Source organism: Manacus candei, unplaced genomic scaffold (assembly GCF_025592945.1).
Source record: "Manacus candei isolate 608988 ecotype Guabito, Panama unplaced genomic scaffold, ASM2559294v1 h1tg000014l, whole genome shotgun sequence".
Taxonomy (NCBI): Eukaryota; Metazoa; Chordata; class Aves; order Passeriformes; family Pipridae; genus Manacus; species Manacus candei.
In genome coordinates, this window is record NW_026138062.1 from 77457660 (window position 1) to 77476076 (window position 18417).

At 38.8% G+C, this 18417-nt stretch overlaps 1 long non-coding RNA gene across 3 annotated transcripts; it reads right to left on the bottom strand.

Annotated features, from left to right (window-relative positions):
* Positions 1-346: 346 nt before the first annotated feature.
* Positions 347-18037, bottom strand: LOC127467470 (uncharacterized). 3 transcript variants are annotated; one of them, XR_007903140.1, is made up of 4 exons: positions 17891-18037; positions 16530-16635; positions 10464-10788; positions 347-1565 (listed from the first exon to the last, which is right to left on the bottom strand). It is a non-coding gene; the product is annotated as an uncharacterized LOC127467470 (long non-coding RNA). The 3 variants fall into 3 exon arrangements; XR_007903139.1 differs by lacking the exon at positions 347-1565 and having other exon boundaries at positions 10446-10788; XR_007903138.1 differs by lacking the exons at positions 347-1565; positions 10464-10788 and adding an exon at positions 12673-12964 and having other exon boundaries at positions 17891-18035.
* Positions 18038-18417: the final 380 nt, after the last annotated feature.

The window sequence follows — 18417 nt, forward strand, 5'->3', positions numbered from 1 at the left end:
GAAAAAAAAATGCCATGTGTAATGCTACATGTAAAAGCAAACAGCAGTAGTAGAAATCATACTAAAGCTTCACTTACTGCTCTCTAGCACACAGACATTGTAGCAACTTCTCAGATACTCTCCTTCCCAAACAAATACTGCATGCAGGACTAGAGTTTCTGAAAGAAAATCTGTTGTTCATGTATGATGGAGATTTCTGAACACCTTTTTCTTTGACACTGTCCCTCTCTTCCACTTTTCTTAGTTGATAACTTGCAAACATGGATCTTTTATATTAATTTCATTCGTTTCTGACTTTTTGATGCAAAATCAGGTACTATTGTGCTTGAGCTGTAGAAACAAATCAGACTCATTCACTTCATCTGGGCAACAACAATTTTATTTCTTGAGGTGCTACATCCAAACTTAGCAGCCTGTGTTTTCAGGTAATCCATTAACCCAGAAATGGCAGTCCTGCATCGAGGCTCTCTTTTCCTGTGTCATCCCTTTGATCCCTCACTGAATATATGACTTGTCATTCTTTGTACTAAAGTAATGAGTAGCTTAGAAATATATCTACTTCAAAATAGATAAAAAGCCCACTGCAGCCAGGTGTTTCTCCTCCTGAGAAACACCTGGCCAATTTTATACTGTTCACTCCCTCTCTTCAAGAACTAATTCACTTTTCTTATTTATCAGCCAGGGACCATGACTGGTAGCACAAAACATGCAGGACAGGAATTAAACTTTCCAATTTGCAATGACCTTTATATAAAGGGAAAGTAAGAGCTGTTTTCCCAGGAGGTAGAATGCACTTGCAGTTCCCATTTTAAAGTCACTTTGTCTTCTTTGAAAAGAAAGCCCATTAAGTCCAATGCACATATTCATACTGTTTTGAGATTTGCTGTTCTTAGTGGCCCATAGTGCCAGTTCAGATTTGGACTCACTTGAAGAACACAAATTGCAATCCCAAATTGTAATATTTTCACATTTTTTTTAGTGCACACCTGAAATTTAAATTACCTACTGGCAAATTGGGGGTTAATTTTTCATTATTTTAAATTATTCATTTTTAGCATAACCCCTGCATACCACCCACAGGGTGTTGTTTTTTTTTCCTTTTTATATAAAGTAATTTTACAAATACTAAGGGACTGTAAAGCTAGAAAAGCCCTCCTACATTGCCAAATCCAAACAGCTATTAGCAAACATCCATCTGTGTTGGTGTCCACATTTTCACATACTTCCACTATAAAATTTTCTTGGGAGGATTAAAATTCTATTTTGTCTTGCAGAAAGGGCAGGGCTGAAAGAGAGCCATGCCCATCAGCATCTCAGATGTAGTTAGCAAGCCAGAACCTCATTGCCTCAATAATCTGGTGTTTTTAGGAAACTTTCTTTGACAGAGCTGAGCCATCTGCTTTGCTACTCATCCAGGCTTCTCCGGGGGCAGCTGTAAGGGACTGTCCTCCAGGCACACCTCCTGTGCTGACCTCTCTCAAGATGGTGTTTCACAGTGCTGAAACTGCCTGGGAGCTTCCATATTTTTTTCTTAGATCGTGTGAAAAAAGGTTTCAAAGCATTATCTAGGGAAAAAAGGAAATTAGTCTCTCTTTTTCAATTTTATGCTGAAATTCAAGCTACTGTAAGCCATATGGCTACTCTTCTACTGCTCCAGGGATCATTAAAACAGGGTGCCAGCAGAAGTGGATCAACAAGCATTGACTGTCTGGAAGGAAAACAGGAGGCAAATGTCTCTGTGAAAGTTTAATAACTCTAGCACTGCTTTCTACTGTGACAGAATTGTTCTGGAGATAGAGATGTATCCCTTCAGTACTTCCACAGAGGCCCTATCACCTTCATTCTCCAAGCAAGAGACTGAAGAAAAGATTTTTTGAGGTATTTATGTGGTGTTTACTTTGTTGTTGTTGTTGTTGCTTACTCTCAAATGTCTCTCTTTGGATCAAAATTATTTGCAAGCCTTTTATTTACCAACAGTCTCTACAGGACAGACAGCAAGTTGCAAATCCCTCAACATCTTCTCTTCCCTTCACCATTCCAGTAGCCCAGTGGTTGGGACACCCTCCTGAAGCCAGAAATACACCTGTCCTCTCCCTGGTTTCCACTTCCAACATCCCAGATGAGTATGAGAGCCACTACTAATCTTTCTACTTAACTCCAGCCTGTGCTTGAAATCTCACAGCACAGCCTGCCCTCCCACCCCTGCTGCAACAAATCCAAATCTTCTGAGCAATATAAAAGCCACCTGCATGCTAAATATATGAAGTAATTAAAGCAAGATAAATGAAACAGGAAGGTTTTCATGTCCTTTGGCCTCGACAGTCTGGAATGAGGTATCCCATTTTTTCAGGTGAGTGATGGAAGTGATACACTGTTATTTAAAAGGCCACGCATGTTTTTTATCTTGAGTGAAGTGGGAATCAATTATTGCTCATATGTTAATATAATTAACCCTAAGCAATACCAAGGTCTGGAGGTGGGGTGTGTGTACATGTTTGCTTCCAGTACTGACTTTACATTTTGGATATTGTTTTGTGGTAGATTTTGTTAAAAGGGTGATGACTTGATTCAAACTTTTCACAGCCACTGAGATGTGGAAAGCAAACAAGATTCTACTCATAGAAAGTAGGTCTTTACAGTGATGTTTCAGTGGTCACTAATTGTGGCAGGAATAACAAAACCCAAATGGAAATGAGTTTATGTTAAGTATCATATTAATACAATATGAATACATGAGCTCTGCTTTCTGTTCTCAGAAAAACAGGGTCCTGCATTAGGTCTACTTTACAGAAGTCAAGACTGTAGGGACAGACATATCCAGAGCAAATTCTCTGTAATTCTGATAAAGCCAAGACTCTTCTGGCTGAACTGTCTCATGGCTCTGGGTCTCTTAAAGACACAAGGTGGCACAACAGAGTATAGTCAATGCACAAACATCAACCATCAAGAACAGCATCCAATTCCTGGAACAAGTTACCAGGGAAATACAGCAACATGGATTTTAAATGTCATTCACATCTAGATCACCTGCTCAGATAGAAGTACAACTGTATGGAATTACCTGGCTTCCTTCTTTTCCTGCTCATCCTCTGATCCAAGCAAGCAAGCTGTTTCCAGCCAAGCACGGCCCCAATATTCTTGCTTCAGTTTGGCAACTAAGTCTCCTAAGGAAGCTTCTCAGGTTTCTTTGCTTTGTTTGTTTTTTGTAATTGAGGTTTTGTTGTGGTGATTTTTTTGTTTGTTTTGTTTTCAAGGGAGAGAGAAGCAATTATTTTAAATACTAAACAATTACTTAAAAAATTTCTATATTTCATTCAATATTTGCCATACAATGTTTGTCTCGTAACACCCAGGAGCTTTAACGACAGACATATAAGAGATGCTCTTGGTACAGTGTCTGGCCCTTGGCAAACATCTTCCTTTGCTGCCAGTGGCAGAGACTGAAGCCTGAAATCTGGACTCACTCAGGACTTAGCAGTCTCCAGGTGGAAACACAACCCACCATCTGCCATACCAAGGCCCTAACAGATTATGCTGTTACCTTTCCCTCTGCTGGTGTCCACCAGCAGCCTGAATGGATTAATTGCCTTTGTGTTCCTTATAAAGGAAGGCAGCACAAATGATTCAGGCTGCTGTAATGATCTTCACCTGCTCTGCACTCATGTAGGGACTTGGTTTGTGTTGATATCATCCTACTGGATAAGATTGTGAGTATTTGTGTGGCTGCAAGCACATGTACTCAACATTTTTCATAGAACAAATACTCAGCACAGAAGCAATTATTCAAGGGCTTTATGCTGGTTTTGCTATCAGGCTTTTGTAGCATTTGTACAGCTTTTTTGTTTTTACCACCATATTTAATTCCAGGTAGATGTTACTAGCAGGTTATTTGGTAAGTCCTTTGGCAGTGCTTGGGTGAAATTGGTTTTTGTTTCCTAAACGAGGTCAACAAGACTTGTCAGCAGGATGAGTTATAGGAGTTCCTCAACTTGGTGGGAGATGCCCCAAAAAATAATCAATTCCCCAGCTGTTTGGGTTTGGTTTTAATGTGGCTATGCTGATGAGTTTCTAATTCAGTACAGGCAGTATTGCTTTTAGGAAGATGAGATAGTTCGAGGGATAAGGAGGAAGATTCACTTTAAGCTATCAGAGTTAAAGCAATGTTCCTGCTTGTCTCTTCTGCTGCCCTCCAATAGGGCAAACTCAAATTGATGCAAATACTCCTACATCAACACAAGGTAATAGAGAAAGTGAAATGAGCTATTATAGTAGAATGCATGTTTTCTATGTTTTTACCTGCAGCTGCATTTATGGCTTTTACTGACGTAGTAAAGTCAGCTAGTTACAAAAAGAATTTAAAATCTACCAGCTGACATAGTTATGCCACTAAATCCTTCCAGTGACAAAGCTGAACCCAGAAATAAGCTGTAAGAGAACTGAGCATTAATGGTGTTCCTAAGTCAATTATTCTCTAGCTTTTCAGTTGGCACTGGGAAATACAAAGCTCTGGTTTTGGTGATATTGTTCTGACCTCAGCCTTCATAGACACTGACAACTACCCATGTCAACCAAAGTCTGCAACTGAGAGCTGATGCTGGCTTGTTCTGAGGAGACAGGTCTGCATCAATATGGAACTCCCCTGGTGCCAGAGAACTAAACATCACCCCAGTTGGTTCTATTTCATCCATAACAAGACATCCTCACTTCAGAAAAACACTATCTGTGCTGCAAAAGCCAGGCAAACAGCTTCCCAATAAATCCAAACCCTCAATGGACAAGAATGGAGACAGTCTTTTGCAGTACTTAGCCTGCAGCAGAGCCAACATGCTCTACTGAATGGAGCTTTGTGGAGACAGAAAGGCTCCTTCAATCAGGTTGAAAGGAACCTCAGGAGGTCCATGTGAACCTGAGAAGCAGCAAATCAATACCCCATTACAGCCAGCAGATCACCTGCTGCTTTGTGTACATATTGCTAATTCAATTAAATTGGATTAAAAATATTTTCCAAGAACTTGACTGTGAGGGACTTCACCAGTTATGACTTTTGTAACTGAATTGCAGTGTTTGTAAAATCTCACTGCAGGTATTCAACCGCTCCAGCCTGATACAGTAACAAACCACAAACAGGAAAGGGCAAGTTATGACCACTGGCAAGAAGTTTATAAGATGGACTTCAATGAACACAAGAGAAACAGACATGAGGAGCAGCAGCCAGCAGATGAAGGCACCGTTTCAAATAATGTTCAATTCGTCCAAGGCCTCTCAAACCTTGTTCAGCACCAGCCAAAGACAAAATATCTTCCCTCCTAATACCAACCTGGGCACTGGGCAGTCTTATGTAAAAGACATGGCACTGTTCCCTTTGAAGCACAGCTGGTAAGTATGGACAGCACTCAGCTCTCCAAGTTTTCCAGCAAATGTGTCAATGTCTTCACAGAAAGGACTTATGTTCTGTGCCAGTCAGGGGATGTTTTTCCATGACAATCAAAAGGAAACCTGTACCACAGCCAATAGCTGCCTTCTTTCATTGTCCTGGCAGCTCTCCCTCTTATCTACAGGCCTGTGTCTTTGTTAGGTTCATTTTCTCTGTGTGCAGTAGGAACCTCATCTGTTGTATCAAGAGAACAGCTACCTCTGTTTTGCCCTTGGCAGCCAAGATACTGAACCTCCCCAGGGGCTCCTTTTTATCTTCTCTCCTCCCCAGGCAGCTACAGCAGTTTGCTATCCATTCAAAATGGATGAGTGGCTCTCCTGGTTTAGATTTTACCTTTGTATTATTTTCTCTCTTTTGGGACCATGATCTTAAGGTTGTTTGCTGAAGACAAAACTCTTAGCAAGTCCGAACTGGCTCCCTTTGTTTCTGACCATTTATTTCTGGCCTGGTTTTTTTTAGCTCATTTGGTTCTCCCCAAGTCAAACAGTTGTTTGCATTTATAATTCCCATAACGAGGCTCTCTTTTTCCCAGCTGACTGCTCATACACAGTGCCATTGCTCTGGACCTGTCTTTCACTAAATTATTTTTCCAGGACATCCAAAATCATATAGCTTTCAATATGGCCATCAACTCTCAAGTAGCCAAAATTTCTGACTTTCAAACACCTGGATTAGTCTCAGGAGCAAAATCCAACACCTCCTTTAAGTAGCCACTTCTTCAGCAAGGACAACTGCATCAAGCATATGACAAATAGCTGGGAAAGAGGAACCCCTTGCATGTAGTAGAGTTTAATTCACCTTCATTCACAAGTCAGCATTCATTGCAGGAGGGCAAAACAGAGACACTTTAAATTCTCAGTATTATAATACTGGCACGCGAACATTGTGTTTTTGCTGCATCCCATCTAACTTTTATTAGCGTTTCAGTTAGGCAATTTTGCTTCCTTTTCTGCTTATTCTAGTGCTTTCTACCTTAAGTAGCATCACTAGTTAATGATCATCTAGTTAATAATCATCCAGTTAAACCAGACATACTGCACTATGAAGACAAGCTAGTTTTAAGATTATATAGCAAAGGGACAGGATCCTTTTCCATAGCTGCTTCCTATGTCACCTCCTATGATCTTTACTCATTGTAAATACCATTGTCTTAATTTTCTACTTCTCAGGTACAGAGAAACGAAATATATTGCAAACCTACCAATAAGGGAAAGACGTCATTTTCCTCCAGAAGATACACCCAGAAGTTATGTCAACATATGTTTAACCTAAAGGTTTTAACTGCCATAGAAATGAAGGCATGGAACAAGCACTACACTTAGTGCTTTGATCTTAACAAATTTATTTCTCATGTATTAAATTACCCATGAGTGCTGATGAAAGCAAAATGATCATTCTGGAGCACAGGAAATAAAATGCAAATTAAAAGCATCAGTGCAGCAGCACACCTGGAAGTGTGTAAGAATGTGATTCAGCAACAGATTAACAAAACATATCTCAGAAACATTAGTGTAATATCTGCAAAAAAACTGGCAGATTCATAAGCTTAATCTAATTACAAAAATCTCAGAAATGTTTGACTCAGCAACTCCTTCTTAATGGAAATATAATACAACCATGTCCACCAAACAAAATTCCTGGTAAATCTGCATATGGAGGAAAAGATTTCAATTAAACTTCATGGATACATGATTTTAAGTCTAAACTTCCTCGTACACTGGTCACTGCACAATAGTTAGAGATCTCCTATAAAAATGAAGCACAGTTGGCATATAACACCATCTCATCTTTCCAGCAATAGCAGTGTGCACATATGTGCCACAGAGTAAAAGAATATTAAGTAGACCTGATGTGACTGATAACAAATGAGGTTGTAAGCTAACATATGGCCTGGAAGCTTTAGAAATTTCTGTTTCTAAAAGCAGGATTAATAGAGCTTACAAAGGCTCCCTGAAAGAAAGGAGCTTTACTGGCTCATTTAGTATCAAACAGTCACCCAAATAAAAACACAGGCAACCTTCACAAGGTCATTAGTCTCAGGAATATGAATGAAATTAGCACTGTCAAATCTTAGAACAGCTATTCCTCTTCTTCCTCTATTTCTTTGGCCTTACAGTGGACCACAGTGTGAAGATCTGCACAGATCAGAGATGTAAAGACTCAGCTGTGGATGGGTTTGGAGACGAGAGGGGCAGCTAGTCTGAACATAATAGGGAGGACCTGGTGAAGGGAGTGGCAAAACTAGCTGGAAAAGAAGCAAAGAGTATATAATTACCCACCCTCTCACTAATGCATCACAGAACCTTTACTGAAAGGTTATTCCAAACCAACTTCAGTCTAAGAACTGAAAAATTCCCTAAGAACATTAAGTGAAAAGTAACTGTAAACCAGTAAGAAGTTAAACTTCAAGAATGCACTCACTGACTCTCCCTGCAGAAATAGCTTTAAAACATCACTTGAAGGACACAGAAAGAGTGCAAAAATCACATTAATTACATTCCCAGGTGATACTTTAAACGACGGCAGTATTTGTAGCTTAAAAAATAATAATAAATATGATCTAAGACAGTGGTAGAGAACAAATTTAAAATAAACTTGCAATTAAGCAGTCATTAACACAAAGAGAAAAAGTAGGAGCTTCCTACCCCACACAACTCAGGAAGCAGTAGCTGGACAAGCCCTGAGCACCCCAGTACTGCTTGGGAAGGTACAGCACTCCTGAGCTGTTTAAGAGACACTGGTGATGCAGGTGTGAGACACTACATTGAATTTTGGGTCCTTCTGTATAGGAGACCTGAAATATGTAGGAAAAAAGTCCCAAAACCCCGAAGCCCAGCGTGCCATTAACAAGGGCTTGAAAAGACAATTTAGAAGAAAACCGAAAATAAAGTAAACCTGTTGGGTTATATGACAGCTGTTCACCAGTAGAGCACTGAAAAAGGAAAAGGCTGCAATGAATCAAGATCAATTAAATGAAATAAAAGCAAAGGAAAAAACCCACAAGATTAGCACTGGGAAATTTGTAACAGCAAGATGCAGAGAAGTCTGTCAGTAGAAATGGTGCAGACCCCCTCAAGGAACTCTTCTTAAAAAGAAAATCCCCATGCCTGAGGAGTGTATAACAGAAAATAATGTAGTGCTGTTGAGGGCTGAGATACATGATCTCTCGTGTTTTGCTGTGCCAAGCTCCTGGCACTTACACTCCCAAACTAACAAACATGAAGGATGCAGCTAGAAGTCAAAAATCCAGCGTCTTAAGGGAGTGTTTGCAACATAAGATCACAAACAGATGCACAATGACCACCTGATCTGCCTTTTACCATGGGTTGTTGGAAGAAAACAGGGATGTACCAATCATTTCTGTTGTCTGGGGGAAATGGAGTTGTGGGGGGAAGCAGCAGGCCCACTGAGCCCCTAGAAGCTGAATCCTTAGAGGAGTACAGTATACTGGATGGTATAAGACCGTTCCCATGAGAAGCAGAGAAGCTAATTAACCATTCCCATGAGCAGTACAGCCTTGAGAAGCGGGGAGTTAATTGGCAAGTTGATAAGTAGATTTAGGGAGGATAGAGATGTGCAAGGACAAAAATGTTGGCTATGTTCATGGTGCAGGTGCATGATAATAGTATTTTGTAGAAATTATATTATTTACAAAAAAGCGTGTGAAAAAATGTGGGCTACCTTTCCTAATAAAGGATGCTGCTGTGCAGAGGCCGCAGACAGCACTTGTCTCAACTTTTTGTGCAGTGTGTGTATGTGTATGTGTGTGCTTTTCTATATTGGCCAAACCTAACAACTACGACAACTACCCCGTGACATGGAGTCATCAGGGGTAAGTCATGACCAATTTCTTGCATCCACTCCTCAGGCCATTGGTGTGGATCAGAAACTCAGTTAGACTGGACTTTCACCCACCACTGCAAATGTCATTTGTCCTAGAGAAAGGATACACCAAGCTGGGAAATCCAGTCACACCCAAGAGACTGAAGAGAAAAATTACGTGACTGCTTCAAACAAAAATGCAAGCTAATATTATCTGGTTTCTAACTTGGAGATCAGGAGGAATATTAAATATTTTAGAGTATTACAAGACCTGTATCTCTCTGGGGGTATCCCACCTCCCACACAAGGTTGACACAGAAAAGGCTGTGGTCTTCCCAGATCTAGACAGAGAGGAGCCCAATGCACAAATAAAATATCTACTCTGTTTTTCTCAAGAAAAAAATGGTTTTTTTTTTGAGCAGATTGTCTCTACGTAAGTAATATTTTAAATGCACCTATTTTCCACTATTATTTGGCATTGCTGAAACACCAGTGCCTCACAATCAAAGCTTACATCAAAGGAAAACCTTCACCTTGAAACAAAATAGATGTCCTTTGGCTAAACTGCGAAGAATATGAAAAAAAAATTGCTGAATGCCAAACATCTTAGAATATGAAAAAAAAATTGCTGAATGCCAAACATCTTATACAAAAATAAAATGCATTTTTCCCCATGAACATTTAGGTAATCACAGAAGCAAGAAAACAGTGCCACAAGGGACATCATTAGGTCAGTTAGTCTGTCCTCCTTTTTCAAGGTAAAAATCAACTATTCTAAAATACGGAAGCTCTAAGTTAGCTTAGATTTTAATGTGCAGGTGCCTTTCACTATTTTTCATGCTGTGGTGACAAAGAAAAGAGGACCAGAACTGATTGAATCCACATCTCAAAACAACAACAAATAAAATATTTTTCTCTTGCTTGAGACTGGAATGCAAAATCCTTCAAATTACTGTAGTGAAGTGTGAGGGATGTACAAAAAATGAAGAGTACCATCTAATGAAAGAAAGGGGACATTGCGAAATGAGTGATTTGTTGGATGCTGTGAGCAAAAGCGACCAGGAATCCTTTTCAGAAGCAGTCAGAAAAGCTTACAATGCCTCATAAATCTAAAGATGGCGGAGGGAAATAGAGAGAGATATAAAGTAAAGCAAACACTTTAATAATAGGGGATCTCCCTCGTATGAGGGAAAGAGATAAACCTTACCCAGCGGTGCCAAACAACAGGATTTTTAGGTTTTTTTGTTCAAACATAAGAAAGTTGATGCAAGAAGCTATCAGTTTTATCTGATATGCTGAGAAAATCCATATTCACAGCAGTTCTGCAACCAAAGGGTGCATCTCATTTCCCGCCGCCACAGTCCTGGAGCTGGGGAGGAGTGTGAGCTACACTTGGATGTTCATGGATCCCAATCTCATTGTAAAATCTGAAGCCTTCTCCCTGGCTAAGGAACAATTCTCCCTGGCCTTATACAGTGACCATCTGCAGTGGAACCCTTCCCAGGCTTTGAGACTCCCTTTTGCAAGATGACCTAGAAAGGAACATACGAAAAATTTAGGTGTACATCTTTTTATTTCAGTAAGTCAAAGGTATAAAGAGGGTGGGGAGATGACACCAGTGAAGTTCAGAGAATTCTTTCATGTCTAATGATGGCCACACGTGAAGCAGTAAAGTGGTGCTATTTTAGACATCAGAAAAGCTGTGAGGCCATGTCAAAAGGCCTAATTCACATTCCAATGCAGCTGAAAGGAATGTGAGCCTCATCATACGTGTTTTAGTCTAGGTGCTCTCACTTTTCCTCTCTTTATACATAGCCGTGTATATCATGGCACATAGGTATGGTTTTGTACTGCACCTCTCACGTGTACCTCTCACTGGCCTATGGAAAATGCATAGTAAGAAATAACTTCACTCATTGGTAACAGAGTTGTTTTTAATGTTCTATCTCAGTAGGCAGCAAAACCACAGATCTTCTGGCAAATATTAAAACAAAGATCGTATTTTAAAGTAATAATACATGCAGCCTCTTTTTCCAATTATAAACACGAGCACGCGGTTTATTCTACTCTCCCAAACATGTTTTCTTAAGAATAATTTCCTTTATACTTTGGCATTTTATTGCCACTACCTCTGGACATTTATCATTTTTGGGACTAATGGCAGTCAGCAGGCCTGAAACAAACATTTAAATGTATCTGTATTGGGGAAGAACTATACAATATATATGAAAATTTTGAGTTTTTTCCTTACTGTAAAATACAAATATACAGGAATCCAGTTAACTATTGGTTATACATCCGTGCCCTAAATACAATGACAAAAGTGACACATGAATTTTTAGCTAAAATAATTAAATAATTATACCAGGATTTCAGTAATTTTTAGTTCTAACATTCAACAAATGTCAAATTCAATGAAAGCTGATTTCAATGTGAGACTACCTTGATGCAAAAAGAGAAACCTCCAAGGGTTAGTGCACCTGATTAAATAAAAACTGAGTTGAATAAACTCAGAATGTACAATGAAAGGGATATGAATAAAAAAAGGGCATGCTGGATGACAGTAAATTAGGCAAGCATGGAGAAAAAAGTACCACTCTGCTCACTTTCTCAGTCTGACTAGAGACCTGGAGAGAATTTTGAACATGCTCAGAGAATGCTGTTGGTCTGAGGTTCACTGAGCTGTACAACTGAGTGAGCTCAGTGTTCATGGAGGATCCTGGACATGCAGGATTTGAGAGTAAAATCTTCTTCAGTCAGTTCATGGTCAAAGTTAAAGAAACTTCCAGTGACCCATTTGCCACACATCATGCCACTGCATCACTATCATACAACCTCAGTTCAATGGATCCCATGATGGAGTGAAAAAAAGCTCTTTAATGCCAGTTGTCATTCAAGAATACTGAGTTACCTCTTCAAAAGCGAGTTTTCTGTTTTTATGAAGCAATGCAATTACCTAAACTAACCTCCATTGTTACACTGGAACTTTTTCAGCTGTTCAAAAATGTGACCTTTGAGACTGATGTTTCATTACATAGGAGCTATTGTAAAAAGACTACTTTTAAGCATTAATTAGCTTTAATTAAGACTAATGTGTCCTGGCTACTTATTCTTGTCCCTGTTCAGCACTTTATCACCTCCTGACTTTCACTGCTACAACCTGTTTTGTACGAGGTTAATTAAAAAACCCAGGCTGAAAAACAACACTTTAGGCAGGATTTTTTTGTTTTGATCAAAGATATTTTTTTAATATATTCAATAAGACAGCCAACAAGAATCTAACTTGATTGACCTCAGCCATGTTACTTCCTAGAGACCAGAATATGCTGCCAGGAGAAGGAAATAAAATATACTAAAACCATGAGAAAAAAAAATCTGTAGCATAGAGTCACAACCTAAGATTCTCCCTCATTAAATCAGTGTCTGTCTAAACTTACTAAATATAAATTCTTCATGCTCTGGAAAACCAAGAAGAGAGATTAACTGATTTCAGGCTTGAGCTGGAAGCTACAGAGCATGTCTTCAGATTCTTGCCCCCACAATAGGTGGTTTCAGATGGAAAATGCCATCTGTACAGTACAATTTCCCCAAAGCCTGGAGGTCAGTTCCCAGCAAGATAAGGACTCAAAGTGCCTCCAAAGTTTCGCATTTCCTTTTCTCAAGGCCTTTATCAGAATTACCTCTAGCCCAGCTCATCTTGTATCAACACTGGAAAAAAAAAAAAGACATTTTATGTGTCGGCTAAAGCAACTACTGATACTGCTCCTAACAGCAAATCCTTCCTTATTGAAAAAAAAAAAAAAAAAAAGAAATAAAATCAGCAACAGAGCAGAGCAATGTGCTTGCTCCCTGGCCTCCCTGCTGCAGTAACAACAAAAATGTTTTGCACTTTCCAAAGCGGCAATTCAATCCCACTTGCCCCTTTCTTCTGTAAGCTGCTCTCCTCCATTTTGAGTGACTCAGCTCCCTCCTGCATTTGGAGAGACTACAACCCAATTTTCTCCAGAATGAAGCAGTCACCTTATTCCAATTTCTTCAGATGCTGGTTTTAAACCAATTTTCTTTTGCCTCCTCTTTCTTTCTTTTATAAAATTGACATTCTCATGCCTTTCTTGGGCACATACAGTGCCCTGGCACAGGCTGCTGATGGATTCAGCCTCTGGGCAGTGCATTAGCTCTAGGCATGGAAGAGCCTCTGCCCTTTCCCCTCCAGCATTAACATATCCAAGGACCAATCTGAATTCCCAAATGTGTGATTGTTCTTCTCTATTCCTTGTTTGATCTAAAAACTTATAAATACTTGATTGAATGGTAGAATTATGACATCAGCAGTCACCCAGCCAGACATCACAAATGAAGAAAATTAATTTGCACTCAGCTGTTCTGTTAAGATTCTGTACAAGATCTTTCACGCTTAATGACATTTCACTCAGGAGACACAACACTTTTTGCCAGCTGACAGTGTAATTTTTGCTATGTGCATTAGACAGATTAGTTAGATTTTGGGGAGTATACACAGAAAAAACTATATATAAAACACTGATAAGGAGACAGCTAAAGGGAGCCCTAGGCACTTGACACTCAGGTTATTTTCAAGCTAACAGAATTTAATATCCTCCTCAATCTAAATCTATATTCAAAGAGTCAGTCACATTTTTGTTGCAGCATCAGCATTGTTGAACATTTGCCCGAGTGTCTTTTTTTTCTTTTTCTCTTCTTATTCTTCTGCCTTGTTCTAAGCAAACATGCCTTAGGATCGATAAAATCTCCATTTCACTTCATCATGAGCTCATTCCTTGTTTTAAAAGGATCTTTGTGAATAAGACATTTTAGAGAAAAAAAAAAACAAACAACCAAAAGTGTACATTATTGCAAGGGAGAAATTAACTTGTTTTGCTGTAAGACACATTTTCAAATAAAATACTTATGAAAAATCACACACTAAAGCAAATTAAAACATTGAACCACCAACCACAAACCTCATCAGCTCTGAGCACCTTAAAATTCAGAATAGCAGCACAGTATTTTTCTATTACAAAACCAAAACCAAAACAAAACAATTCCTGAAGCCTCCTGATTTATTTTTATTTTAAAATTATGTGTGGGCATATATTTATATTTTAAACATATATATTTGAATGCATCTGTAGGCTGGCCAGTACTTTCTTATTTTACTCTTTTTGAGAGATAACATGAATCCATGACTTTGGCCCTACACTGTGAATCTCATGGGTATGTGGTGTATGTGGGGAAAAAATTTGTTAGTGACACTACAGGGCTACACAATGAAAATCCTTCTGGATTAAGAGAAGAGAAAGGCCATTAAGAGAACAATCTTATTCCCTGGTGATGGGAGATGGGTCCATGACACAGAGCTCCAAACCAGACAAAAAATGCCTCAAAAGGCCGATTCTTTTTTGACTTCTGATAACTGGAAAATTTAAGGGGTTCATGTATCCAAATTATATTAATATATTAACATCACATCCTTTCATTTGGGGAAACTCAGGCTGTTTGAACAAATATTTAATTAAACCTCGTGGCAGAGCAGGGAAAATATTTTTAATGATATCCTGTGGTGAAAATCAAAATTTCTGACAGATACCTCACAGCAGTGCCCAAGTTTAATACTGTGTTTTTCATAGACATAGAAGAGTTAAGTTTATCAACACTTGGAAAAACCTGACCTGTTTTAATCATATCTCACAAGATCTACAAGAAGCAAAGAGATGCCTTAACATAACCTATATTCAAAGGTTTAGAAATACAGCTTATTAAGGAGCCAAGACTTCATCTATGTCAAAATATGGATAAGTTTAACATTAGAAGCTGAAGATAACTGCTTAGAAGTTTCATGTATGTGTCTGTTTTGGCAAATTTGGTTAGAGAATTTAGGCTTTTCCTGTGGGACAAACCAGGTGTGGGAAACTTTAGTCATAAACTGAAATGAATAAGGAGATTCTCAGTGTGGCATTTCTGTTTCACAACTGGAGACATTATATCTCTCATCCTTAGTGTCACTGCTTAATTTGCAGACTGATATAAAACGGATATTTTCAACATCTCCCTTAGGGATTTTAACATCCAGAGGAGGAGTATGCTGGGAATTGACAACCACTCCTCGGACTTTGTAGGAAATTAAGATGTGTCCTGATGGGAGGGAAATCAAGACTTTGATGTAACCAAATCATCTCAGTAAAAAACTGGTTTGGACACACCGTACGCTAACAAGGTATAATCCTAATTGCTCCTTCAGCAATTTTGTTAGAACATGAACAGAAACATGATGCTTATCAGGTAGCAATTAGTAAAGACATACTCTCATGGCCCAGTCTGTTACTAAAAATTATGATAATCTATTTTATCCAAGCTCAAATGGCTCCTCTATTTTCAGCTGCCAGGTAGCACACATTTTAGAAGTATCTCTACTAAAAGTAAATTAAGAATTCCTTCTTTTTAAATAGATGAAAACATTTCAGGAACCCAAGTTAGGAAACACAAATTCACGCATACACTGATATTTGACATTATTTCTAAGAGCTTAAAACATCTGTAACATTTCTTAGCAGGTAGCCACAGGTTAAAAAGAAAAAAAAATTACTGCTAATAAAACAAGAATTAGCTGAATACTAAGGAAGTATCTGTTCCCTAAATTAATAAATTGCACCAAAATGTAATTTGACATCATACATAATGTCTCTGAGTATTTCTTTGACACAGATACATTCATCAAATTATAGCAGACTTTTAATTTTTATTTTATTAAGAAGTAGGAGAAAAACTTCACCTTTGAACATGACTAATGTGACTAAAAGCAAAAATGGACAATGACTGATAGCTCAATAAGAGAGATTCTTCTCCTTCTTCATTCCCATCATCTGTATTGCAACAGCAGAAACAAATATTGAACTGTCCAGGAAAAGACGTGAGTCATGACATGTCAAAACAACATCAAGGCAAATGAAAAAGATAAATTTTAATTTAATCCTTCAGGGCTTTGATTTTTTTTTGTTAGTTTTTCTTGTTTGTTTGTCTGTGGTTTGGTTTTGGTTTTTATCTTTTAAATATCCCAAATAAATTATATTCATAGAATACCAGGTTAGAAGGGGACCTAAGGATCACCTGGTCCATTCTTTCCTGGTCTGAAAAAGAAGGCCCAGCCCCCTGTCCAGCTGTCTTAAAAGTGTCCGACAGTGGAATACGGCCGGGAGATTATTCCAACTGTTGTTTGTTTTCATTGTGAAAAATTTTCCTTTTATAATTGGAATCTCACCAGTAGTAACTCGTACATGTACTCCTCATGTTTTCCCTGTGGCTCCTTGTAAAAAGGTAGTCTCCATCTTAGTCACCCTTTAAATACAGTAACTTGTCCCTTATTACTGAAAGGAAGAACAAAAGAGAGCAAAATTTTAGCAGTCAGCTCTGTCTCTGCCTATTAATTCACTTTCTATTAAAAACCAGACAGCATAACTGAACCAGAACAACGCTGTAAATTTACAGAGCTGGAATTTTCAGACTTTTTACACATTATTGTTGTGTTCACAATTAGCCAAATTAATCCCAATTTTAAGGCGCTTTTAAGAGCAGCCAGGAGCAGTTGATTTATCTGTTGCTCGCTTTCCCATTTATTAACCTCGTTGTTACACTTCTGCAGTTTACTAGCAGTAAACAAATCCCACGTGAAACCCAATAAAATACTTCTTTTGTAATGCTAATGCTACTGTCTTTATAAATCTTCAATTCCAGGCACAGCATTAGGTCCTTACTGGCTGTGATTTATGAGTGGGCTGACCTGGGCCTAACCCTGTCAGCTTTAGCTATGAGACAAGTCCTTAGGATTACGGGTCTCTAATCTGGCAAATTCCTGAGAGGAAAAAAAATTAACTGAGGAAGGCTCTCTCTGTCAAGTGATAAAGCCCTGTTCTTTTCAGGTTTCACTAGAGATGGGGTTATGGTCAGAATTAATTGAGGGAGACACAGGGACATCCAAAAAAAATAATCATGTGAGAAAAACCAAGAGAAACAGAATTTATAGGAGAATTACTGAATAGGAAAGAAGAAGAGGTTGAAGGGAAGCAATCAATTCCCATTTATAAGGTAGGGAGTCCAGCAAACTAATTAGCATTAAAGCCAGATCAATTTTCTTACACAAAGTATTTTATGAGAATGTTACATGACAGTATACTAATTAAAACTGATTGGCCTAATTAGAGCAGCATTAATAACATAGCAGGCACTGGCAGCAGAACCACTTAGTCCGTGATGTGCTTTACAGATAAAGATATGTGAGAGTCACCTCAGATAGCCCTTGTTTTAAGGTAACATTTTGTTTTGCAGCAAGGCAACAGCATGTCTGTGATCACATGTTGGTGAATAGGAAGAAAAACGGCAAATTAGACGCTATAAAAGGGAGAGACAAATTGAGAACTGAAAACAACAGTGTGTTAGAGAAGCAATTAGTGAGAAACAATTATAAAGGGAGAGCCTGATTCTCCCATGCCCTGAACCTTGGGAAATAATTTACTGGGAGAGCAGCCCAGCAGTGCTTCACCCAGGCTTTGCTATCAAATAAGACTTCATAAAGTGCAAGGCAGGAGGGGAAAAAAAACCTGCAGAGCTCAGCAAGTTCCAGACCTGGGAGTCTACAAACACTGATCAGTCTACAGGGCTTCCAGGCTTCCCTCAAGGACATTGTGGTAGTTTGGCCTAGGCCTTCCTTGGTGACTAGTCTGTAGCCAAGGAAGTGCCCAGATTTACCCAGTATTCCCTATGATTTTTACATAAGCCAGGGTATAAGAAGAAAGGAGGAGAGGCATTCGCTCTCTTTCCTTCTGGTGGCTTGGAGGTGCAGGTTCCCTGCTGTTGAGTCTGTCGTTGTTGGGGAGCGAGGCCTGGTGGGGCCTTGCCGACCCTGGGAGGCGGAGGTTGCCGGCGATCGTTCCAGAGCAACTTTCTGTTGTCCCAAGGAGAGTAGTAAGATATTCTTTTGCTAATTCTTTTAGTTGCTAGATCTTGGGCTACTGATCGGGATATATATATATTTTATTTTGGTTTTGTTCCTTTTTTTCGCTTCCCCCTTTCCCTTTCCCTTTTCCTTGTGAAATTGTATATATATTTCAATTGTATATAACTGTAACATAAGTGTAAATATATTTATATAT